This window comes from Phyllobates terribilis, unplaced genomic scaffold, assembly GCF_046119375.1.
Source record: "Phyllobates terribilis strain yellow unplaced genomic scaffold, ASM4611937v1 Scaffold_4__5_contigs__length_816908805, whole genome shotgun sequence".
NCBI classification, from domain to species: Eukaryota; Metazoa; Chordata; class Amphibia; order Anura; family Dendrobatidae; genus Phyllobates; species Phyllobates terribilis.
Genome location: NW_027362764.1, coordinates 788,544,809 through 788,562,428, shown reverse-complemented (window position 1 = coordinate 788,562,428; position 17,620 = coordinate 788,544,809). Strand labels below are relative to the sequence as shown.

The 17,620-nt window shown below is 47.2% G+C and overlaps 1 protein-coding gene across 8 annotated transcripts in view; it reads right to left on the bottom strand.

The window, feature by feature from the left end:
• Window positions 1-17,620, bottom strand: part of ADGRB1 (adhesion G protein-coupled receptor B1) — a 911,276-nt gene that overhangs the window by 853,418 nt on the left and 40,238 nt on the right. The window lies entirely within an intron of this gene.

Below are 17,620 nucleotides of genomic sequence, written 5' to 3'. Positions count from 1 at the left end.
AAGTGACACGACTAGCCCAGGGACCGGTTCCCTTCTTGCGGCCTGGTCCCTCTGGCACTTGACAGATTAGAGCGTAAGGGTGGCTTCCTGCTCCTTCCGTACCCCTGGGACCCCTTCAGTTACCGGAGCCTTCCTCCTCTGCTCCCCTCCTCTTCTCTCCTCTGCTGGGCCTCATTCACTAGGCCCACTCTGGAGCAGAGCTCCCGCAGAGAGCACCTGCTCCTTCAGACACACTCTTCTTCAACTCCAACTCTCCTCTAACTAAGATGGATCCCCTATTTATACTCCTAATAAAATGCTCCCGTAAAACTCCTTCCTCCACCCACACCCACTACTTGGTCCCCCCCCACTCTGGTTCCCCCCACTCCAGCCAGTAACAGGGCTCAGCAGAACACAGTGCATCTTGCCCTTCCAGCCGGCCTGGAGCAGTGTAGTGTTGGATGCAGGTGTTGGGGTCCCTGGCTGTACCCTTTCCTTACCAGAGAGTGAGGCACCACCAATTGTAGTACCTCTGTGGCGACTGAACCCTCAGGGACTCCACACTACTATCCCTAGTGGTCCTGTGTAATGCATTAATGCTACTATCCCTGGTGATCCTGTGTAATGCATTAATGCTACTATCCCTAGTGGTCCTGTGTAATGCATTAATGCTACTATCCCTGGTGATCCTGTGTAATGCATTAATGCTACTATCCCTAGTGGTCCTGTGTAATGCATTAATGCTACTATCAGTGGTGATCCTGTGTAATGCATTAATGCTACTATCCCTGGTGGTCCTGTGTAGTGCATTAATGCTACTATCCCTGGTGGTCCTGTGTAGTGCATTAATGCTACTATCCCTGGTGGTCCTGTGTAGTGCATTAATGCTACTATCCCTGGTGATCCTGTGTAATGCATTAATGCTACTATCCCTGGTGATCCTGTGTAGTGCATTAATTCTACTATCCCTGGTGGTCCTGTGTAGTGCATTAATGCTACTATCCCTGGTGGTCCTGTGTAGTGCATTAATGCTACTATCCCTGGTGGTCTTGTGCAGTGCATTAATGCTACTATCCCTGGTGGTCGTGTGTAGTACATTAATGCTACTATCCCTGGTGATCCTGTGTAATGCATTAATGCTACTGTAGCACCCTGAGGATTCGGCTGCTACAGGGGTATTGCACCTCAACCCAGAGGTGTGATATTCCACTCCCGGGTAAGGATGAAGTGTGAAACTGAGCTCGGTAGGCTGCATGCACTACACACATCCCATTTCCGAGGAGCAGACCGACGGTACTCCCACTTAGAAATGTGCAGGTACGACCGAGTCTGTTCCTGGCTGGAGTGGGAGGGGGGTGGTACATCCCAAGTAGTGTAGGGGCAGATAGGGGGAGCAGCCTGGGTAAAGATAGGAGCTCATTGGGTGCTGGTCACCTGAGCTCACACATAGAGGGTGTATATAAGGTGGGCACCATCAAAGAACAGGGTCAGTCTGTCAGAGTAAGAAGCGGAGGTCCAGATGAGCCTGCAGAGAGAGTGAGAGTGGAGCAGAGAAGGAAAGACCCAGAGGAGACAAAGAGAGGACTCTGAGAACCCAAATTCAATCCCCGGGTGAAGAGTCGGCAATAGGGTACCGGATCCCAAACTGGTGGGGGCAAAAGCACACCCTAGCCAGAGACCGGAGGCCGTGGGCAGCGTCTGCCACGGCCACCCACCACATCCACCCCGAAGGCATACCACGCGGAGGGTCAGGGAACCCAAGGCCAAGGGTCTCCCAACAGAAGGCCCGAGGGAGCTGGACCTAGGTGGATCACTAGTGGGGACGGCCAGAGGAAAGGACAGAAGGAGAGCTCAGGGTCACGCTCCGGACTTGTTTGGGGGTTTGCTGAATCCAGGACCTGGTGGACGCAGCACGGCTCGGGTGGTCACTTGAAGCTGGAGTGACCGGAACATCAGCAGTGAGTAAATACCCTAAACTGCACAACCCGACTCTGTCTTCACTTAACATCTATGCTGCACCACCACAACCCCCATCCTCTGCACCTGACCCCCTGAGGCTATACCCCACCCGTTGGGGGTTATACTACCAAAAGCTGCACCAACACCATCAGCCTCAGCGGACCCTGCTGCAGCGGCGGCCATAGTGACCGCAATACAACGGGTGGCGTAGTCGACATTAAGAACTTTATAACATCTGTAGGACTGCCACATACAACTGAGTTTGACACCCTGGGCACGGACCGGGTCACAGCCACTCGGAAGACTACAGCTCCCATCTGATCCGGCTCCGGGTATTCCCCTAAAGAATATGGCCCAGGGGGCGCGTCAACTTTGGCGTAGTCGGCAGGATTACGTGCCCACAACAACCGGGTACTGCGTGCCTGAAGAAAAGAACGAGTTTACCTCAAAAAGAAGTCTCCTGCCGGTTCCGGAGGGTCCCCGCCATCGGACTCCATCACAGGTCGATTCCCGCCGGTTGTCCGCCATTAACAGCGTTTTCCCGCCATCTGCAGAGTTTCCCGCCACTGGGAGACGATTCCCGCCATTTCCAAAGGTTTCCCGCCTTGGAAGAGCGGACGCCATTATGGGCGTGCCAGAGGGTGGCAAGAGGCCACCTCCCATCGTGGGCCAGGACCGAAAATGGCGCCAAAAGTGGAAACCGCCCCCACCAACAGAGACTGTGATGCTAGAGGTGTCTGTCAGCGTGAAAGAACTGCCCCTGGAGCTGACAATCACCAAGTGGCCCCGGGACCGCCCTCGAAGTGGGAGGACTGAGAAAGGGAGAACAAAGATGGGTGTCGCTTGGAGCAGTCTGGAGCGAGCGCACCCGGAGGCAAGAAGCCTGGAGAAGAGTATCGGAGGAGCTTACCCGGAGATGGCGAGAAAGCAGAGCAGCACCGGCCCGTTGGCCAGGAGCCTGCTAGAAACAGAGGAGGGAGAGCAGAGCAGCACCGGCCCGCTGGCCAGGAGCCTGCTGGAAACAACAGAAGGAGAGCAGAGCAGCACCGACCCGTTGGTCAGGAGCCTGCTGGAAGCAACGACCCCACTAGGCCTAGTGGAGGTCCTAGCACAGCTCCCCCGAGACCGGGAGTGTGCACAGACCGCTCTGGAGGGCCTCGCAAGGAGGATGGCCCGGGTGCAGCGAGAGACGTTGGCGGAGTGGAGCCGTGAGATGGCCCAGCAGACCGAGACCTGTCAGCGGAGCACGCCACCCAAGACGAGGAGACGGACCGCCTCTGAGGATGGCGCGGGAGGACTGAAGGCCGGAGACGGCGCCGAGAAGGGAGCCGAACGAGTGGAGGCAGTTAAAGGGGACGTCTATACCCCAAACCGGGAAACCGCGTACCTGCCCCAGCTCCCCGTCGCAGAGCCCGAAGTCTATCCTGCCGTGCCCGTCGCTGCAACGTCACCGCCGCAGACTAGGCCTCAAACGGGAGCCGCGACCCCTGTGACGTCACACGCCTCGACCCCGAGCGTGACCAAGCAGGAAGTACCACCAGCCTGGTCGCAAGGCCTAGTACCCCCGGGCGCCGCAATACCAACAGCGCCCCCTACCTCCGCGGAGCCACCGGCCTGGTCGCAGGGCCAAGTAGCCCAGGGCGCCGCCGTCCTTACGGTGCCCTTCACCTTCCAGATACCCCAGGCCTGGCCGCAAGGCCCGGGCAACCCGGGCGCTAACACCACCGCGCCCATAAGACCAAGAGTGCCGCATCTGGGAGAGGACCTGTTTATCCAACACACGTGCCCGGATGGGCAGCCTTTCATCTGGCCCCAGGAATATCATGAACTGGAACGGCAGAGGAAGGCTGGGGTCATGTGTGCACCCCTGATCCCGGCTCCAAAGCCCGTAAAGAGGATCTCGCCCCCGCTAGAAGAGACCCAGTTTGAGTGGGACCCCACCGGAGAAGACCTCATGGGGTTCACTCAGGAGACTCGGGCAGCTGCAGCGGAGCGTGCTGAGTGCTGCCGCCAACAGCTCGAGGTCTTCGAGAGGGAGCGGAGAGAGAGGCGGGTCCGGGAACAGCAAGCTCAAATAAGGAGCGCGGAGCAGAAGAGCCGGGCCAGGAGAGACCCCCGTGCAGCGCATAGTCCCCGCACCACCGGGACTGTGATCAAGTTTAACATGCAGCATGGGTGGGGCTTCATCCGAGACCACCGCACCCTAGGCGACGTCTTCGTGACCAGGAGAGACGTTGAGTCCCACCTACCGGAGGGACACAGAGGTCGTGACCTTTACATCGGGGACGAGGTCACCTTTACCCGGCACAAGTGTGCCAAAGGACCCTACGCCCTCCATGTGCATCGCCTGACGGAGGAAGAGCTGCGGTGTGAGGATGAAGAACAAGAGGACCCGGACGGGTCTGAAGCTAAAGGTAACCACAAAGAAAGAGCAGGAGGACGCCGTCGTTAAGTACAGCAGAGTACAAGCTGTATATAGTTGCCCGTCGGGGCACCGTGAACTGTTACTGTTGCTAATATAGTCCCCGTTGGGACCAGCAAGTGTGAACTGTTTACCCGTTTATCCCTTAAATCCCACTGACCGAGGACTGAGAGCGGTCATTCCTCCCTAATACCTGGCCGAGGACTGAGAGCGGCCATATCCCCTTGTAAATAGTTGCGCGTCCTAAAGCGCCCCCTACCGGTTTTAAAGGAAAGCCACGAGTTTTTTCAAGAAAAGACTGTCGCACTTTACCCGGTCACACGTTGCGCAGTGACCGGAGGAGGAGCAGAGGCGACGAGAATGTTATTTGTATGAAAAGTTTTCTGATATATATATGATATTTTATATGTTTTTACTATGTTGTTTATATGAAAAAATTTGTATGTTTTGTGGTGTTTTGTTCTTACAGCCCGAGGACGTGCTGTGATTTACCAGGGGGGAATGTAGCACCCTGAGGATTCGGCTGCTACAGGGGTATTGCACCTCAACCCAGAGGTGTGATATTCCACTCCCGGGTAAGGATGGAGTGTGAAACTGAGCTCGGTAGGCTGCATGCACTACACACATCCCATTTCCGAGGAGCAGACCGACGGTACTCCCACTTAGAAATGTGCAGGTACGACCGAGTCTGTTCCTGGCTGGAGTGGGAGGGGGGTGGTACATCCCAAGTAGTGTAGGGGCAGATAGGGGGAGCAGCCTGGGTAAAGATAGGAGCTCATTGGGTGCTGGTCACCTGAGCTCACACATAGAGGGTGTATATAAGGTGGGCACCATCAAAGAACAGGGTCAGTCTGTCAGAGTAAGAAGCGGAGGTCCAGATGAGCCTGCAGAGAGAGTGAGAGTGGAGCAGAGAAGGAAAGACCCAGAGGAGACAAAGAGAGGACTCTGAGAACCCAAATTCAATCCCCGGGTGAAGAGTCGGCAATAGGGTACCGGATCCCAAACTGGTGGGGGCAAAAGCACACCCTAGCCAGAGACCGGAGGCCGTGGGCAGCGTCTGCCACGGCCACCCACCACATCCACCCCGAAGGCATACCACGCGGAGGGTCAGGGAACCCAAGGCCAAGGGTCTCCCAACAGAAGGCCCGAGGGAGCTGAACCTAGGTGGATCACTAGTGGGGACGGCCAGAGGAAAGGACAGAAGGAGAGCTCAGGGTCACGCTCCGGACTTGTTTGGGGGTTTGCTGAATCCAGGACCTGGTGGACGCAGCACGGCTCGGGTGGTCACTTGAAGCTGGAGTGACCGGAACATCAGCAGTGAGTAAATACCCTAAACTGCACAACCCGACTCTGTCTTCACTTAACATCTATGCTGCACCACCACAACCCCCATCCTCTGCACCTGACCCCCTGAGGCTATACCCCACCCGTTGGGGGTTATACTACCAAAAGCTGCACCAACACCATCAGCCTCAGCGGACCCTGCTGCAGCGGCGGCCATAGTGACCGCAATACAACGGGTGGCGTAGTCGACATTAAGAACTTTATAACATCTGTAGGACTGCCACATACTCTGAGCTTGACACCCTGGGCACGGACCGGGTCACAGCCACTCGGAAGACTACAACTCCCATCTGATCCGGCTCCGGATATTCCCCTAAAGAATATGGCCCAGGGGGCGCGTCACTACTATCCCTGGTGATCCTGTGTAGTGCATTAATTCTACTATCCCTAGTGGTCCTGTGTAGTGCATTAATGTTACTATCCCTGGTGGTCCTGTGTAATGCATTAATGCTACTATCCCTGGTGATCCTGTGTAGTGCATTAATTCTACTATCCCTGGTGGTCGTGTGTAGTGCATTAATGCTACTATCCCTGGTGATCCTGTGTAATGCATTAATGCTACTATCCCTGGTGGTCTTGTGCAGTGCATTAATGCTACTATCCCTGGTGGTCTTGTGCAGTGCATTAATGCTACTATCCCTGGTGATCCTGTGTAGTGCATTAATTCTACTATCCCTGGTGGTCCTGTGTAATGCATTAATGCTACTATCCCTGGTGGTCCTGTGTAGTGCATTAATGCTACTATCCCTGGTGGTCTTGTGCAGTGCATTAATGCTACTATCCCTGATGGTCCTGTGTAATGCATTAATGCTACTATCCCTGGTGATCCTGTGTAGTGCATTAATTCTACTATCCCTGGTGGTCCTGTGTAGTGCATTAATGCTACTATCCCTGGTGGTCTTGTGTAGTGCATTAATGCTACTATCCCTGGTGGTCCTGTGTAGTGCATTAATGCTACTATCCCTGGTAGTCTAGTGTATGGCAGATATTACTTTTACTATCCCTGGTAGTCTAGTGTATGGCAGATATTACTTTTACTATCCCTGGTAGTCTAGTGTAGTGCAGGTACTAGGTTTACTATTCTTGTAACTCCAGGGTAGTGCAAGTCCTACTGTTTGCATCCCTGATAGTCTAGTGTAGTATTCGTGTTGACGGTAACATCCCTGGTGGTCTAGTGTAGTGCAGGCATTACTTTTACCATCCTTGTTACTCTAGGGTAGTTCAAGCATTAATGGTACAGTACTTTGTTGTCTTTTGCTGAGGAAGTGTTAATGGTATTCCACCTCCTGAAATGAACAGAACTATGAAGGGCAGTAGAAGGATGGTCTTGGCCGGTTCTAGGCCCGGTGTATTCTACCCATACTACCCATATTTTAAATCAGCATCTTCAAGACATTTTAAGCACCTCTGACCACAAAATTCTGAAAGACTACTTGGATTTAGATAGAAACAGGGGCCTAACGTCCGCTACCGGGCCCATGCAGGAGAGGGCCCCACTAACACAAGTGCCTATTTCACCTGGAGGTACGACCGAGGACAGACCCCCAGTTGAGGTGTATTGCAGCGTAGAGACCCGCCAGCTCTCTACACTGCAATACAAATTGCCGGCCAATCAGAGGCCAGCAGCTGTTGTCGTCTTACCCGTCAGAGGAGGTGCGTTGCAGTGATGTTATGCGTCACGGTGAGGGCAAGCCAATGTCAGCTGCTGGCTATAGAAGAAGACATTGCATGTCGTTGGAGCTGGGGGGGGGGATAAGAATAATCTTTTCTTGTTATGTTTTACTGGAAGGAGCCCAGGATGTTTGAAATTTTTACTGAAAGGAGCCCAGGATGAGGGACATTATTACTGGAAGGAGCTCACAATGAGGGCATTATATCAGGAAGGGGCTCAGAATGGGGGACATTATACCAGGATGGGGAACATTTTCATTGGCAGGAGCCCAGGATTGGGGACAGTATTACTGGAAGGAGCTCACGATGAAGGACATTATACCAGGAAGGGGCCCAGGATAGGGGACATTTTTAATGGAAGCAATCCAGGATAGGGACACTATATCAGGAAGGGGCTCAGGATGGGGGGCATTATACCAGGAAGGGACCCAGGATGGTTGACATTATTACAAAATGAAACCCAGGATAGGGGACATTATTACTGGAACATTATATCAGGAAGGGGTTCAGAATGGGGGACATTATACCAGGATGGGGTACATTTTCATTGGAAGGAGTCCAGGATGGGGGACATTATTAATGGAAGGAGCTCACGATGAAGGACATTATATCAGGAAGGGGCCTAGGATGGGTGACATTACACTGAGAAGGGGCCCAGGATGGAGGACATTATAGCATGATGAGGCCATGATGGGGGACATTATACCAGGAAGGGGATCAGGATGGGGGACATTATACCTGGAAGGGGACCAGGATGAGGACATTGTTAAAGGAAGGGACCAGGATGGGGGACACTCTTACATGGGGGGTGGCGAACACGTATGCCTTTATAGGATCTAGAATAGTACAAGGCTTCATACATCTGACCAACATGGAGGTGGGGGCTCACGTCCAAATTTTGCACCAAGGCTCATTGGACTCTAGTCACGCCAATGGATAGATTGATAGATGATAGATTTGACTGCAGATATAGATGCAGTTACTGTGGATACTTTCTGATGTGATACTTTGGCTTTGGGCCAGGGTAGAAGGTGACTAGGAGCAGCAGAGCTGATGTAGACAGATGAAGACCTGATGAATGGGCTGCACCAAGGATATTCGAACTACTACCCCCAGAGTGGATTATTTCCGCCTCCTCCAGCCCCCGGATAACATATTGCTCTGCACTCGGCCGCTGCATTTGCTTAATGTATTCCATCTCTGTCCCGGTGGAAAGTCCTCTACAGATATGTTAAGCAGCTGCACACAGGAGATACGGCGCACACATCATCGCTCTTATCGATTTTCTGATTGCAGGTTCATTTGTATGATCCCGTGTTCATATATTCAGCTCGCCTGTGCATTAAACTCCCACCAATCTACACCTCCCTGACACTGAGCCGCGCCGAGCTCCAGTTCTTCATGCAAAAAAGAAAGAAAGAAATGTACTGGGAACTCGCCATCGGCAATTAACCTGGGGTCGGATCGATGCCATTGATCTGATTATGAGAGCACCTGAATAGAGAAGTGCATTAGACGACTCCACACGTGTGGTGGGAACGGACCTTCAGACAAGACCATCTCATCCTACACCCTACAGAACCGCAGGAGGTCCTAACAATTCACGCTGGAGTTCTCTCCTACACCCTACAGAAGTGCAGAAGGTCTTAATATACGAAGCTGAAGTGCAGAAGGTCTTAATATACGAAGCTGGGGTTCTCTCCTACACCCTACAGAACCTTAAGACGTCCTAACATACGAGGCTGGGGTTCTCTCCTACACCCTACAGAACCTTAAGACGTCCTAACATACGAGGCTGGGGTTCTCTCCTACACCTTACAGAACTGTAGGACGTCCTAACATATGAGGCTGGGGTTCTCTTCTACACCCTACAGAACCTTAAGACGTCCTAACATACGAGGCTGGAGTTCTCTCCTACACCCTACAGAAGTGCAGAAGGTCTTAATATACGAAGCTGGGGTTCTCTCCTACACCTTACAGAACCTTAAGACGTCCTAACATATCAGGCTGTGGTTCTCTTCTACACCCTACAGAACCGCAGGATGTCCTAACATACGAGGCTGGGGTTCTCTTCTACACCCTACAGAACCGCAGGATGTCCTTACCTACAAGGTTGGGGTTCTCTAAGACAACTGAAACCCAATACACCTCTCAGAAAGAGTTTAAGACTTGCCATGACTGTTCTGGACACGGATGTCCTAACTGATGACAACAGTTACATAAAAAAGCTAAGGGATGTAGAGCGGACTGCAAAAGCTTCGCTCCCAAAAATCAAGTTTTTTTTTTAAGGTTTGTGCAGTCCAGCCCACACCCTTAGATACATTTTATAGGTTTTTGGGAGCTTTTAGAATTCCTTAAAAAAAAAAACCAGACAGGTTATTATTTTGAAGATGCACACCTTAAAGGGATTGTCTACAAGTACAAAAAATTATGGCTGGTTTCTTCCTTAAACAGCGTCACCCCTGTTTATAGGTTACCTGTGGTATTGCTGCTCAGCTACATTCACTTCAATGGAGATGACCTGCAATACCAGATGCAACCTGTAGACAGGGGTGGCGCTGTTTAGGGAAGGAAACATCCAAGTTGTCATTTTGAACAGCCTCTTTTACCCCTTGATGCATATGTAAGTAACCTTTGTGGGATACGCAATCAAGAGCTGAGTCCACTCCACATGTGGCAGATGCCAGCTGTGCTACGCAACCAACATCTGTCAGTAACAGCAGCAACCAGAGTTGAGCTCCAATCGCTGCCGTTTAACCATTTAAATGCTGCTATTAATCACTGACTGTGACATTTACATAGAGCGATCGCCAGTGTATCCCCCCCACCGTCTCCCATCAGCCGATGGATTATAATGGCAGCCGGGGTCCAGCTGCCATTTTTCTACACAGGTTGCGTTTCATAGGAAACCATAACTCTTGCTATATACAGTGGTACAGAACAAGTGATTAAATTATCATGGGTACAAGTGCCCTAGAAAATATAGTAAAAAAAAAAGTTTTTTAAAAATCTAAAAACAATGTAAAAAGTTAAAGCAATAACAATAAATAAATAAATAAAATAAAAAACTGATATTGGCAAGTCCAAAAAAAAAAAGTCTGATCCATAAAAATATAAAAGTAATTAACCCATAAACGCTGTAAATTGAAACAAAATGTCAGAGACTCAGAATCTCTACACCTCTCTCAAAAAAAGTAATAAAAAATAATCAAAACGAAGTACATCCCTCGAAATGGAATCAACAAAATATCAACCCAACAAAGTAAAAAAACAAAGAAACCTGGAAAACATAAAAAAAAAAGTTACAGGTCACAGAAAATGACAATTTTTAGTTTTGCAACCACAAAAAGAATAAAATATATATATATATGTTTCTTATTATGGTGCTGGTGCTGACCTGGAGAATCGTGTTACCAGATCATTTCTACTGCACAATGAACGCTTTGCATTGTATTTCGCCATTTCACCTCACCTTTTTTCCCTCCGTTTTTCGGTGCATCTAAAGGGAAAGTGAATGGTGTTATTCAAATCTACAATTCATCCTGAAAAAAAAAAAGTGCCATCGCATCGATGGAAAAGAAAGTTATGGCTTTTGGAAGAAGAAGAAGAAGAAGAGGAAAATAAGAAAGCGCAAAAGTGAAGGGGTTAAAAAAGTCCCTCATTAATATCCGTGCAAGCAAGGTTACAGGTAAGGGTTTTGATGCAGCTGAAATCTTCATCCAATTCCTAACGAGTCTTATTAGGACAGGAGGGTGGCCGAGGAGCCAACACTTCTAGTACTGGGGTCCCAATAGGGGACCCCACAATCAACTGGTCATCAATGGCCCTGCCATACGTAAGGGGTTGCCCATGCCGGTCAACGCAATCAATGGGATTTTGGTCTACTTGTGGGGGGGTGCAGTCATTCGACATCACTGACCCCATAGATGGCACCTTTCTGATCACCCCGAGACCGAGCGCGGCCAGAATATCTAATCACTGGTAAAGGCTCCAATTATTTCATGTATATTACTCAGCTCATTAATTCCCAGACTTTGATGTATATTAATGGCATCTCGCTCCTTTACTCGCTCTTTCAGTTAAAGTACAAAGGAGCCATTAGCCGGGAAGGTAATGAATCTTTATTAGCCGAACTCTTCGGTTGTCAGATAATTGCCTGAAGGATGCAGGTCGTATGGGCCAAGTAAATGGGCAGAACGGCCGCTCTGGAGGGACGGGGCTGGTAAACACACTTACAGCCCCTGTAAATATACGCCCTTGAGTAGTCCTCTCCTGGTAAGTGGTTCCAATCCTGCTAACCGTCACTGAAACGCAAAGTCAATGGATAGTCAACAAACACGATATGATCATTAATTTTCCGCGTGTGGCATCTATAGTGGTATTTTTTTAATTTTTGCAAAGTTCGATGACCAGAGATGAAACTTGGAGTTTCGCGGGTTCAATCCATAATCTGTAACAGGGATCCAAAACCATTATGGGTTAGTTAAAGCGCCACACCTGTCCACAGGTTGAGTGGTGGTATTGTATCACTAAGGTGCAAGATGAAGTGTAATTCCAGACTCAACCTGTAGACAGGGGTGGTGCCGTCTTTGACTTGTCAACTCCTTTAACGGGAATCTGCCATGAGCTTGAACACTTCCAACCCAACAGAATATATGTCCAGGTAGGCTTATGAAGTACAAGGTACGGCCTCTGCTTCAGAACCGAGAAATCACATTCTGACCATATATGCTAATGAGGCTGGAAGTACAATGGGGCGGATCGGTGCATGACATACCCACCCCTCCTCCGCCTTGATTGATAACTTATAGATGTTTGCTTGGTGGTGAGCAGAGCTGGCAATCTAGGAAAGGAAGAAGGCACCGGGGCGTTGAGGACTGACTAAGATTGATGCTCTAGCTCTTTGTTAATTCACAGCTCTGCTCGCCGCCAGACGAATGCCTAGAAGGCAGATCTATCAATCAAGAAGAAGAGAGGTGGCTCAGGGCGGGGAGGAATGAAGAAGACTGATAGATTCGCCTTGCATCGGTCCGCCCCTCAATGCACCGCCAGACTCTTTATCATACGAGTTCACAATTGGATTTTGCAGCACTGGAGCAGGGACCATACTGGTATCCATTACCTTGTATAGTCAAGACCTACACCCCAACGTATTCTTTAGGGGGGCTATAAAGTTTATGACAGATTCCCTTTAAATTCAGTTCTGAAAGAGGGTTGTTGGGGACCTTTAAGACACCAGGGCCAATGTGTGACTCCAACCTCTCCCCTCTTCACTAACGATCATCTTGGCCAATAATTGAACACTCTCGAGACTTACCACTGAGCTTTCCCAAAGTATAAGGTGATGGCTGAATCTAACAAGTGGGAAGTCAATGGATCCTTTGAGGAGCTGGCCACTGACTTTTTCCAGCACGGAGCACCGGTACGTCAATCTTATTGTTGTGTTTAATAGAAATTTGCTTGCTCATCATTTTAGGTGCACTAATTTCACCTGGAAAGTCTTCAGCTTCAGGAATCAATGTTTCCATTCTGTGACAGTAAGCAGAGGAAGACGAGCCGGCTGGATCGCATATATACATAAGGCCTACATTAGCATTTCTGTCCTGCATCTGGTGGGGGCATGTGTGTCTTTGTTCCTTTCTATGAGGGCATCCCTAATACATAAACCTGCAGACAGGCTGGAGACTCGGCTTCTGGAATATTCTTCATTCTTTGAGCTAAAAGCAAATGAATGTTTAAGGGGGAGGGTGTGAATACTTCTGCCCATCCAGGGGGCTGATCCCAGGAGAGGGAGAACAAGAAGCCCCATGTTTAGTGAGACAGTTGGTGCAGTGACGCCGAGGGGTGAGGATCTGTTGGTGAGGTCCTGGTGCCCTTGTATGGAAGGCTTATGGAGATTGGAGATCGGTTGCTGGCTGGAGCTTAATACACGTACTGCGGTCGTGATATTTATTGTCTGGAAGTGAGGAACTATCTTAGGAATAGTTGTTGCCAGCTGGAGTGGGAGACATGTGCTACGGTCGTGGTATGGAACATGAACTGTGACTACAAACTATACTAGCGGGAAACACAAAAGCTGTGTGCCAACCAAAAGTTGGGAGAGTCAGTGGGTATCTCCTGGTACGGGAGCAGTGAACTATCGGCCCCAGAATGGAATCTTGTAGACTGGTGGGCATTGCATTGTGATCATCTACCTGTAATTGCTGTAAGACCATGGATGTAAGGAAAAAAAAAAAGTTGCATTTATAACCTGCCTCAGTGATAATTACAACCCATAACCTCAGATCTTCACAGATCCAAACCGGACATACGAGAAAATGAGCAAGTCTATTCCGACCTGAAGTTCATCACCACCACAAACAACATCAGATACATTCCAAAGAGCGATATTAAACAGAAAACTATAGTAAATCCTTTCGGAGGCCTATTTTTGAAGATGTTTGGTGGATGGTTGGACATGGAGCAGAATCCTTTAATGGGGAACCAGAGAAACTCTTGAGAAACTCATCGATGACCAAAGGCAAAGTCAATGCTGCAAAATATATCAACCAATGGGTCAAGAGGCTCCAGTTCCATAAGAGGAGGCTAATGCTAAAGACAAAAATCTATGTGATTGGACTGATTCCCTGACGAGCCGTCTACAAGCCAAGGAGCCGGATCCTGATAGTCTGCTTTGATGATTTCGTTGTTTTTACGGGAAGTAGATGCGCAGTCCGGCCAAGCGTGACAACCTCTTCGTCCCTGTAATTGACTTCCATGTCTTTGGAGAGGATTCGATACATGGAATCCGTTTGGTAATTAAAAACGCCCGGTCTAATTTTTTTTACACACATAGGATGGCGGACGAGACTCCACTGCCGGCCGGCGTTGTTAGACTTGCCATGTTTACATGGGTCACTGTCTGAAGACATTAGAGAAACCACAAATCAAGGCGAAGAGGGAACCTTATCGGAGAGGACGGGCGCCAGATGTTTAGCGTTTGGCATAGATTGATACAAGGATCTTGGGATTAGCACGGAGAGAAGGAAGAGATTGATCAGATAGGATGATGGATTGTACGGGAACGACAATTACATCAGACCCATCTCTATGGCCAGTTTTTGAAGAATTACTTGCCATAAAAGTCACCGCCAGTTATCCAGGATGCTAAAAAACTGATTTTTGATAGGACCTGAAGGTAATTTTAACAAGAAAAGTGGAAAATTGGTCTTTTAATTGAGATTTTAAGGGGGTAAGGACCCTGCCAAGCTGACATATGGAGACTTAAAGGCCATGCAATGCTCCCTGGGAAATAAAATATGCAAATAGCCTCATCACAGAGGATGAGAGCGGGGACTCTAGCGCCATCTATTGGAAGTAGCAATTTTATAAGTCAATATTGAACCACTTAGGATCTAAAACATACAAACTAATGGAAAATCTAATTAACTTTATCTTAGATACATTAAAAAGTAACGATTGCAATAAAATAAATATTAGTCCTTATTCTGCACGGGCCCCTTTCCCTTTCAAATAAGAATAAGGTGGTTTTATCCTCATCTATGTATCATTTCAATCTATATGAAACTTTGTAAAAAGTAAATCAATAATATGTAATAAAATAATATTTTTACTCTTCTACTCCATTCACATCCAAAGCTGCACGCACTATTCTGGTGACTGGCGTCTGACATGAATGAGTACTTTGCAAAAATGTGAGATTCTTTGATGATTCACTGGTCCCAATTTATAAATTGTACTTTTTAAAGTTGCTTTTATTTATTCTTTTGTAATATCAGTTTCTTTCTATTGTGCCAAATTCATCCAAATGGCAAATGCGGTTTCTTTAATTTTTTTTTTTTTGCAAAATCCAAATCCTTTTTAATTTTCCCTTTTACATTTGTTGCCCCTTTGATCAGTTAAAATGTCATGAGCATAAATTTCTGGAACGCAAAAAAAAAAAAAGTTCAAAAAGTTTAAAAAAAGTTACAAAAAGTGAACATCTGGATTACAAAAAAGAAAACAGCAGTCGATGGCAAAAAGAGAAAAAAAACAGTCGAAAAAGTAGAAAATAGACTTCGAAATAGATGCAAATTAAAAGAAGAACCCAAAAGAAGTTTTAAAACAGAAAAAAAAACAAGATAAAAAACTTTTAAATGAGTGTTACCCATATCTAAAAAGTTATCATAAAACTTCAAAAACAGTTCAAACACAATCATTTGTAATTAATTATCCAGAATACAGGGATAAATAGAGGTACAGTACAGTCTGTCTGCTGGTGCTGGGCTGCCTGATCTCAAATAGAAATTATACTGTAAATGCAGCTTTGGATGTGACTAGAGTATAATTCAAGATAAGTAAAGAAACAGACTATTTACAATACAGTTTATAAACATACTACAATATTTTTCATAAAAAGTGGAGCAAAGAAAGTAGCCCCGTGTCTACTCCAATTGAAATTCTTAGGCAGTGTGTAAAAATTTCAACCCCCTTTGTCCCAAAATAATATTAACTCTAAACAGCCCATCTAATGCCAGTACATATTATCCAATGAATATTCTTTATAAAATAATACTTCCTTAAAAAACCCACATGATACCACCATCTCGTGCCAAGATAATACCATCTCAAACAGACCACATAATGCCACCATATAGAATCCAACAAATATACATTTTAAAATAATACTTCCCTAAAAAACCCGCCAACTTGTGCCAAGATATTACTATCATATACAGCCCACATAATTCCCCCATTATAATGGCCCAAAAAATGCATTATCCAAAGTAGGCGTCTTTAAAAGCCTCATATTATAACGCCATCTCGTGCCAATATATTACTATCATATACAGCCCACATAATTCCCCCATTATAATGGCCCAAAAAATGCATTATCCAAAGTAGACGTCTTTAAAAGCCTCATATCATACCGCCATCTCGTGCCAATATAATACTATCATATACAGCCCACATAATTCCACCATATAATGGCCCAAAAAATGCATTATCCGAAGTAGACGTCTTTAAAAGCCTCATATTATACCGCCATCTTGTGCCAAGATATTACTTTCATATACAGCCCACATAATTCCACCATATAATGGCCCAAAAAATGCATTATCCAAAGTAGACGTCTTTAAAAGCCTCATATCATACCGCCATCTTGTGCCAAGATATTACTATCATATGCAGCCCACATAATGCCACCATATAATGGCAATAAAAAATGAATTATCCAAAGTAGACGTCTTTAAAATGTTCACATTACACCGCCATCTTGTGCCAAGATAATACAGTCATAAACAGTACACCATAATGCCACCATATAGCATCCAAGAGCTATTCATAATCCAAATAAAGAGATGCCGCCATCTTGAGCCAAGATAATACTGTCACAAACGGCACATAAAATACCATTATGTATCCATTTAAACAGCTCACTTAGTACTGTTATTTTGTGCAAAAATAACACCGTCATATCCTGCCCAGATATAGCATGCAACAAATTTGCATTATCCAAAGTAAGCTTCCTGAAAGTGCCCACATAATACAGCAATCTTGCGCCAAGATAATGCTGTCATATACAGCCCACCACATAGTATTACAAAAATGATGCCTTATGCAAAGGATACTCCTTTAAAGAGGCAACATAATACCGCCATCTCGTGCCAATAAATTCATACATCATCATTACAGTACTGCGGTAAATTATTAAAATAATACTGCCATACAGTGTCCATATACTATACTCCCATACTGCAATTCATTTTCTGATTAATGCCGCCATAAAGCAATAAATAATGCTGAATAGTGATATCTTTTAGCGGCTGATTGCCCCACAGACGACGCCATTGCACATCATTTTTAGGCAGCAGGAGTTGTAACATGAGCCTCGTCTCGTCGGGTATCGCACATTTATGTACCGCTGAGCGGTGACAGGCACTGACGCATTAAATATACATTGTTGCACGGCGGTCTCTTCCGGGGGGCGCGCGGCGCTGTATGCAGGATGCAGCTGTTGTGTCTGCGCTTATTGTAACCAGATGAACGTGCGGCTAAAAATACTCCGACTCCGACCAAAGTTTATTTTAGGCTTATGATGAACTTTGAAAATGGCAACATGTTGACATCTGCACTTAATGGGATTTCAGCCTTCAAGGAATAACAATTCAGAAAAATTTTTCATCTCATGGAAAAAAAAAAAAAAAAAAATAGAATTTATCAGATAAGCATCAATGGACCATCTGGGGTTTACATGCTTGAAAA